Here is a 9,478-nt window from a genome sequence, read left to right on the forward strand (position 1 = left end):
TAGGTTATTATTTCGTCACCTCAAGTATATATTTTTGTATTTTTAGAAGTATTAATTTATCAACCTAAGATGCAAAATTTTATACTTAAGGCTTATATAGCTCAAACTAAAGCTGTTTTTTTAATACTTACGAAGGTAATAATTCCTAACGTGAGGTGTTATACTGTTCACCTAGTATATTAATTTTTAACCTCACTATTATATAAAGATATTATAGATATTATATAAAGAATAATGTACATCTTTACATTTTCTTACTAGTAGAGATCTTCATTTATCAACTTGAATTTTTTAATACTACACCTTCGGCAGTAATTGCTTCTTTTGTTAAGCTATAAAAGAAAGTTTCAAATATATAATTCTGTAATTCTAATAGATTAAATTAAATCATCTTGAAATGACACTTAAGTGAATTCTACAGTTTAAAAAAAATTATTTGTTAGAACTCATATTTTTATTGGTCAGTTGCCTAAGGGGCTTGAATTTTTAAAGCTATAAAACTGCGAATTCAGATAATTAGTCATATGAAATACATTTATTTAATGAAATACATTTATTTAATGAAATACATTTACTTAAAACTAAAATTTAATTTTTTTAATAACCAACAAGTTTATTTTAAATATTGATTCCGTCTACCTGATGATACTTGGAAGTCATCATCTTGTGTGGTCATCTTGTCTTAGACAGCCCAATGTGAGCCAATGTCTTCCTTGGAATGCCAATACTTGGAAGTATTGGAACCTAAAATAAAAAAATATGAATTAGTAAGAAAGTCATACTTACAATGCAATAATAGTGGCGGGTTTTAAAATATTAGATTATTTTTCATGATTTAAATTAACTGGATGAAATTAATTTTCGTTTTCAGATAAATGGCATTCCACTTCTGTCATTTCTATTCAATCCTCGTGGCTAAAACCTTGACAGGTACCACAGCCACAAAATAAAATGCATTGAAGAAAGTATTACCATTAACAACCTTTACAGAAATTCAAATATATAATTCCAATCTTATTATGAAATTTTAACGCTTTTTATTTTCCCATAATTGAACCTACATCTCTCATTATGGTACTTGTTAGCTAGATGATTATATTTTCTTTCTTTTTTCTTGCCATTCTTTAAACCCAATAAGACTAGTTAATAGTTTTAAGCTTTTCGTTAGACTTCATGAAATTAATAGCTTTTTAACAAAATTTTTGACGCTAATTCCAAAAAAGGACTTCCGTTATTGTCAATCACATAAGAGTTTCTTAAAAAAAAGTTATTTTAATCAATGTAATCAAGAATCAACAATCAATATAACCACAAGCTGAGAGGAACATTTGTTTTAAAGTTGTGAACAATTTTATGTGAGAAAAATGAGTAAGAACGATTTGAAATAATATTTTTGAAAGAAGTTGTGAGTAAAATATTTCCTATGTAACTTATAATACCGAGCAGAATAGAACTAATTAAAAGTGGCTATAAACATTTATTTAAATATAAAAACATATCCTATAAAGAGCAACTTGCACGATTATTTTTGTTTTGAATATTTTCTTGGATGCAAAACCTAAGGAATAAATTTTTTTTGCACTGCTGGTATGTTAAATTTCACAAAAACGAAGAAATTAGGTTTTTTTTTTAAAATTTTTTTTTTATTTTTTTATTATTTTTTTTTTTTTTTTTTTAAAAACGAATGAAAAGTATTTTGATTTTTTACGAAAATTGTCCGCTAAAAAAAAAATTAATGACAACTAATATATTTTAGTTCGCGGGCCGCCAGTTGGTAACTACTGATCTTTTTTTAGTATACTCATGATTATAGCAAGCAAACACGCATCCTGGTTACACGCATCCAGCTACAAAAAGCCGCTTATTTTGGTCTTGTTCAACATGTTAAGAAAAAGACAAATGCTGCAGTTATTAAAGTACAGAATCTACTATATCAAGGATATCTACAACCTATTATATACTTTCAAGATAAGACTAATATAATAATGACCTAAGAGAAAGAGTGAGAGAAGAGGTTTGAAAAGTGTTAATTTCTAATGATGCTGCCATCTAGTGAGATATATGGGACATAAAATGCTCATGTTTTTTTCTTCTTCTTTTTATTCCAAAGAGTGTCGTAAATAAAATTTCCTTTTTACGTGACTTACACATAGTTAAAATATTTTCACTTTTTCGTTATTACGAGAAACAGAACAAAACATAAAAAAAATCATTTTTTAAGTTAGAAATTAAATCCTTTTGATAGAAGAGAAAAGAAGTTACTCTCTGTTATTAAATGTTCAAACCAAAAAATTCAACTATTTAAAAACTTTGTTGTACCATTCGAAAATATATTTACTATTTATTACATAAATAATTATAACAAATAAATACTTTAAATAAATAATTCATATTTTTAAATAAATAATTTATTTTCTTAAATAAATAATTGATTCATTTAAATAAATAATTGATTTTTATTAATAATTGAAGTTTTCTCAGACATTCAATAGGCTATGATATTTTTTAATCTAACTACCTTCAACAGTGATTCCTTTTTTCTTTCTTCCCCTCTTAACGTAAAATTAAAAGCATACATGTTAGCAAACAGAGTTATAGTAGTATAGTACATAAACTGACTGAAATCTTCAATTACAATAAAAAAGTATACAAAACTTTCGATTTTGTTACTGGTGCTGCTATCTAGTAATAATTATATATGAAATAAATTTGGAGAAAGTATTGTATGAAAAACTAGCTTTTAATGTGACTAGTATGTAAAATTTTTTCTAACTTTTTTTTGAGGATACTCTGTGTGTATAGATAGAGAAGAATTTTTAGCTAATTTAAAATTGTAAACTAATCCTTTGTGAAAACCGAACATAAGTAATAGTTAAAATTTAAATAGAAAAATTTACTCATTTAAATCCACGCAGTACTTGTTACGACATTTTTCCCCGAAGTATTATTTGTATAGAGTAAGAAAATACCTTATTTTCACCTGAATAAAATTTTGCATTTATTTAAAATAATAATAAATTCTATAATATTTTTACATGTTAACTTTATTGCTATGCTAAACAAATCACTGCTAAGCAAATTAGCGATGTAAAAATAAGGATTTACTTTACATATGTGTGTTTATACATAAAAATTATTTTTAGTTTATATAAATATATATAAACGGAATTTGTTCTTAAATTTATAACAATTTTAAATATAAAGATCTGAATACAAATTCAATTTTCATAACTCCATTTTTAATTTAAAAAAATAGTTAAAATTTAGCTAAATAAATGGAATTTTTAGTCATTACAAGTTTTGAAATTGATATTTTTCTTCACTTAATTAGGATAGATTTTTACCAAAATTAAAAAAGATTTTAAATTAAAAAATTTTAGTAATTTTCCAATAAAAATTTTTAAATTTAGCAAAGTTTAATTTAGTGAAGTTTTATTTCTAAATTTTTTATTACGAAAAGAAAATTGGAATAGATTATTTTTTAAAATTTTATTAAATTTAAAATAAGGCGCTACAGTTGTTTATGCGAAGTTAAAAGGCACCATAGGTAGTAAATTATAAACGTATAAAAATGCTTAACGTAAAAAGATTTTTACAGTTTTTTTAACGCAATTTAAATCCTATTCCTAAAATTTAATATACATACAAGATAACAATTTATTAATATTTTTAAGGTCGGGTGATTCGATATAAATTCTTGATATTTGTGACTTTTGTCAAAAAGTTTATGAATATTGTGCATTATCACCGTTTCAAGCTAAAATCCATTCAAAAGAGGCTCTAAGTTGTATAATTATATAATATTGTTATCATATTAGCATAGGTGTTTGTCTATCCTTTAGAAATGAGCAAGTGTAGCAATAAATATAATTTACATTAAGCATACCTATCAGTTTATTTTTTAATAAGAAACATATTAGATTTTAATTTTGCTTTTGATGTTATGCTCTGGTTTCTCTTCATCAATCGTGCTAATCTTTCGCCTTTTACTAAAGATTACCGTGGAGAGGAGCATCTTAATGAGCCTTAACAATTTTTGGAATCCCACATCGTGGGATTAATTATCTTAACATAAAGAAAATTGATTGAGTGAACTCAAAATTTTGCGTGGTATGATCATCGAGGTAGCGGTAAGGAATAATATGGAAAGTAACGCCTACTTTCTTCGAAAGCTTTGCAATTCGTGCTATTGCTAATCTTTTACTAAGATGACCGCGAAGAGGTGCATTTCAATGAGCCTAAAAAATTTAATGTAATTTCACACCTTGAGGTTAATTACAGTGGTTTTGGCGTCAAGGTTTTTTTGAGGTGATATCATATGAATTTGATACCCTGAATTCTAATATAGCATTATGTTTTTGCCTAGCAGCTCGAGCTTTAAAGACATTTTAGTGAACTATACATTACACTATTTAAAATGAAATCCATGGATTAATCAGACAAACTAAACACGGAATTTTTATTTTATTATACAAATATTATTATATACAAAGAAAGAGAAAAGTCGCCAATTACTCACTGAACACTTCGGAAACTTCTTTTCCGTGACATTCTTGAATGTATTTTGGCACAATCTCGCTTTAAAGACCAGCAGTAATCAGCCATCATATGGGTATCTCATCTCCCTTGGTAGCGGTCCTCCATAATTTTAGCATCCCGGTGAAATCTTTCACCTTGTTCCTTACAAGTGTCTCCAAAATTATCAGGAAAATGGTCTAAGTCAGTGGTGCGCAAACTTTTTTTCGACTGCGACCCCTTTTACAGAGAGAAAATTTTTGGCGACCCCTAGAGATAAATGTTCACAAATACGATGTATATTTCGCGCATTTCTTTCGTTTCATCGAATAAAAACATCATCATATTTGACTCATATTAATTTTATTTATAATGTTAAGAAAATACTTTTTGTTTAACACAAAAATCAGTAATTGCCCTTTAATGAGATGTATGTGGCTGCAAGTTTCTAATTATCTCATCGATGTTTGGATGTATGTTGCTAATTGCAATTCGCATATCATCTTCAGGGTTTAAACGCGAGCGGTATTTAGTTTTTATTGAAACTGGTTTGTTAAATCCAGTTTCACTTAAATACGTTGATGCAAATTGTATTAACACTCTGATGGCATTCTTGCATAAAACGGGATATTGTTTTTCCACGGATAGCCAGATGGAGAATACATTACGCATTACGGTCAAAGAAAGAGTGGACAGCATGAAATTGCAATTTAACAGTGAGTGACGGCGCTTCACTCTTTATATGTACACTGTATAGTATGCAGCATGCAGGGATAATGCATTTCATAAAAATTTGGCGACCCCCATAGGGGTCGCGACCCCTAGTTTGCGCACCACTGGTCTAAGTGGTTGTATAAATAGTGCACCTTAATGCTCACGTTACACACAAGGGATCTGAAACTATTAAGCATCACGTTTACTAGTACAACATAGTTTTCAGCTATGAGTTTGCCCAGAAAATTTTTGATAACTGCAACAAATGAAGCACATGCTTTTTTTTCTTTTTTTTAAACCTCACTCATAGAATTTACGAAGGCAGGGTCTTTAATCAGTTGTCTTATTTGTGGACCATCAAATATTCCTGCTTTAATTTCTTCCATACTCAAATGAGGCATTTTCTCTCCTATATATGCAAAGCATGATCCATTCTTGTCGAGAGTATTTACAAACTGCTCCATAAGACCCAGCTTAATATGCAGTGGAGGAAAAAAGATTTTTTCTCGGGCAACTAAGGGGTTATTTATGATATTCTTTTCTCCAATGTCCATGTTTTCTATCTTGGGCCATTCTTTTCTAACCCAGTGATGTGTTTTGTCTCTGCTATTCCAGAGGCACAAGAAGCAAGGATATTTGGTGTAGCTACTTTGCTGTCCAGGGAGAAAGTCTACCATTTCTAAGTCTACACAAATCACCCATTGATGTTCATGATATTTTATGTTCTTCAAAACCAAAACTATGGTATCGTATTCTTCTTTCATTTTTGTTGAGTGAGCAATTGGTATTGAATATTTGTTCCCATTATGTAGAAGAACACATTTCAAACTTGGCTAAGAACTGTCAATAAATAGGCGCCAATCATCTGGAAAATATTCTGGAAGATCCATTTTCCCCAGGAGACCTCAAATATCGAGACTAAATACAAGATTTCCTTTTTGAGAGAAAAAGGGTAGCATGTCTTTCTCTCTTGTACGATGAAATGAAATTTTGGTTTCTGGTTCAAGTAAATTTTTATCCTTCAACCTAGAAGCCAGTACTTCAGAAGCTTCTTTCGATAAGTTCAGATCTTTAATGCGGTCATTTAGCTCATCTTGGTTGAAACGCCGAGGAATTGATGATATCTCCTCATAATCACTGTCACCTTCAGTGGCGTCAGGAGGTTGATCAGAGGGACAACGCTCATCTTCACAGAACTCTGGTAGCTGGTAAAATGTTGAAATTGGCACTTCTTCTGAGTGAGAAATCGGGCCCCTTGCAGAGACTTAATCAGGATAAGTCCACTTGTTACGGTTCTTTCGATTGATTCCAGTGATATTTACTAGGCAGAAATAACAGTTATCGAAGTGATTTTTGGGTTCTCTCCAAACCATTAGTTCACTGAATTTCAGACTTTTCCTTTTATCGGTAGTCCACTGTCGTAAATGCCATGTACAAGTCTTACAGACCCGATGTGGTGCCCAGGGTTTATCCTGATCACTAAGCCTAACACCAAAGTATCCAAGATAAGCTCTCTTTACAAAGACAAGTCACTGACAGCTTTCCTGTTTTTCGGAAACGTGTAATCTCCACAAACGTAGCAAAAGACATCAGGATGATGTTCACAGCTTCTTCTACTTGAACTCATTTTATTTATAATTAACAACTCAAAAAAGGCAATCTACGTTATATATGGGTTAACTTTTTAACAACTCTTTACCAAATCTGAAATTTCAAGTGACGCCAACACCAATCTCTCTGCTAGGTGCAAACTTACACACTAATCTCAATTACACCTGAGATTTCAAAGGTTACCCTTTTTATTGTTGACCAGTGTTATCATAAAGTAAGGTGAAGCACTTGATGCCTGAGCAAAGTGTAGATATTACTTGTTTTCACGCTAGCTGTCAAGTATAAGATGAAATGTAACTCATGTACTAAAGCTTTGCTTTTACACAAAAAATAGCTAAGCTTTTTTTTTATATATAAATTTTATAGATTTTTTTAAAATGACTCTTTCCAAAAGTAAGATAGATTTTTTTTTAAAATGACTCTTTCCAAAAGTAAGATTAACCAAAGACCGTTGTCATCATGTCGAATATGTCTTAAACATTTATCACCTTTTATCATTTTGTATTTTTCATCCATTGTTTTGTGTTTATAAACTTATGAATTTCATCCTGATCAACTTAACCCTTTAAAGGGCCAATTATTTCTAGTAAAGGTAAATAAAAGTATTTTGGGAATTGAAATTGTTTTAAAAATAGTAATTGATATAAGAAGAAAAAAACTAATTTAGTTTATAAAAGTGCCATTTTTTTCGTGGTAAATATATTTAACACGACCTATTAGGAGCTTATTGACTTTTATTTTTCTTTATTTATAAAATAAATTTTATAAATGCTACAAACTTCAAAAGGAATTATGTATTTTATAACTTTTATACGTTTTTGTAAACTAACAACTGCCTACCAATTTTATTCAAACGCACTTCAAGAAATCTGAAGTTATTAACAAATGGAAACCTAAATTAAAAGAGGTAAAAAAGTAGTGGGAAGTATACTTCCCACTGCCTTCGAAAGGGTTAAACTTTAACCCTTTTTAAAGTAATAATATTCGAGGTCCCCACTTTAATAGAACATAACATAAAAATTAACCGCTGACTTTGATGTCATAGCAGTTGGCTGCACTGCATTGAATTTTAATCAAATCTTCCAATATGAAAATTTTACCCAAGTTATTAAACTCAGACTTTTACTGTAGCTGCTGTAATGACGCATTCTATAATATCTATCAAAATTCTAAAACGATAAGATCCTATTTATCTCGAGATATGAAATCACAAAATCAAAGACGAAGTAATCTAGGTAGGCGTTACCTATAAACAAAGCCCCTCCTACTCCTTTCTTCTGCTGACTGCATCGATCTCACCTCACTTCTTGCAATTATAGTCTATGATTATAATGTAAATGTACGAGACGATAAAAGCCCCTATCCCATCCAACATATTAGTATAGTAGTGCTCTCTCTCTACAGGTTAGACTTATATGAGTCTTACCCGTACTTGCTAGATACCAGAGTTGGCCGTTGATTACAGTAATCGATTACAACTGTAATTGATTACAGATAATTACAGCTATGTAATCAATTACTTGTAATCGCGATTACAAGTAATCAATTACTTGTAATCGTGATTACAACTTTCAAAAAATTTTGATTACAGCTGTAATCATGATTACAATTTTGATTACAGTAATCAATTACTTGTAATCACGATTACAAGTAATCAATTACTTGTAATCGTGATTACAACTTTCAAAAAATTTTGATTACAGCTGTAATCATGATTACAATTTTGATTACAGTAATCAATTACTTGTAATCATGATTACAAGTAATTGCGATTACAAGTAATCACAACAAAAACGATTACAAGTAATTATGATTACAAGTAATCAAAATATATGATTACATGTAATCATGATTACATGTAATTTGATTACATGTAATTGCGATTACTTGTAATCAAACTATACGATTACAAGTTATTACGATTGTATACTATAGTCAAATTTCTTATGTAAGTATTCATGTGTTTACATATTTTTATGTACATAGAATGCACGCACGCATGAACGTACAATTTGCGATTCCTATACATACAATGTATGCACAAACGTTGTTTGTACGTACAATATTCATAATTATATTGTAATATACTTAATGCAATGCGCATATGCTTAGTACATATAATTATGCATTTATGATACATGTACGCATGTATGTTAGTTTGTACAAAAAGGCAATGTTTTGTATATTTGTATACATAGACAATGTATGTATGAACGTATATGAAAATAATGTTTATGCGTTTGCATGCTTTTATGCACTTAAGTGCATATATTGTATAAATTTACGATAATAGCACGTATATACAATGTACGTTTGTATATAAAATTGTACGTATTTGCGTACAATATGTAAAAATGTTATTTAAAGGTACAATATATGCACATAGTTGCGTAAATAAAATGCGTACATGTATACATGCATATTTATATGTACATCGATATATGTGCACGCTAAGTATGTACTCATGTACAACTTACGTATGTACTTGTATAACTACATACTTTGTTAATACTTATGCGCATGTAATGCATGGATGTACAAAAAAATAGTTATATGCACAATGTATGCATGTGCATACAACGTATGCATGTACATAATTACAAGTAATGTACAAATACGTGCGTACATTTAAATGTAT

At 29.4% G+C, this 9,478-nt stretch overlaps 1 non-coding gene across 1 annotated transcript; it reads left to right on the plus strand.

The window, feature by feature from the left end:
* Positions 1–3,943: 3,943 nt before the first annotated feature.
* Positions 3,944–4,058, plus strand: LOC122270600 (U5 spliceosomal RNA). The gene has a single exon (XR_006225904.2). It is a non-coding gene; the product is annotated as a U5 spliceosomal RNA (small nuclear RNA).
* The last annotated feature ends 5,420 nt before the right edge of the window (positions 4,059–9,478 follow it).

Source organism: Parasteatoda tepidariorum, chromosome 4 (genome assembly GCF_982258835.1).
Source record: "Parasteatoda tepidariorum strain Cologne lab strain chromosome 4, Ptep-v5.0, whole genome shotgun sequence".
Lineage (NCBI taxonomy): Eukaryota > Metazoa > Arthropoda > Arachnida > Araneae > Theridiidae > Parasteatoda > Parasteatoda tepidariorum.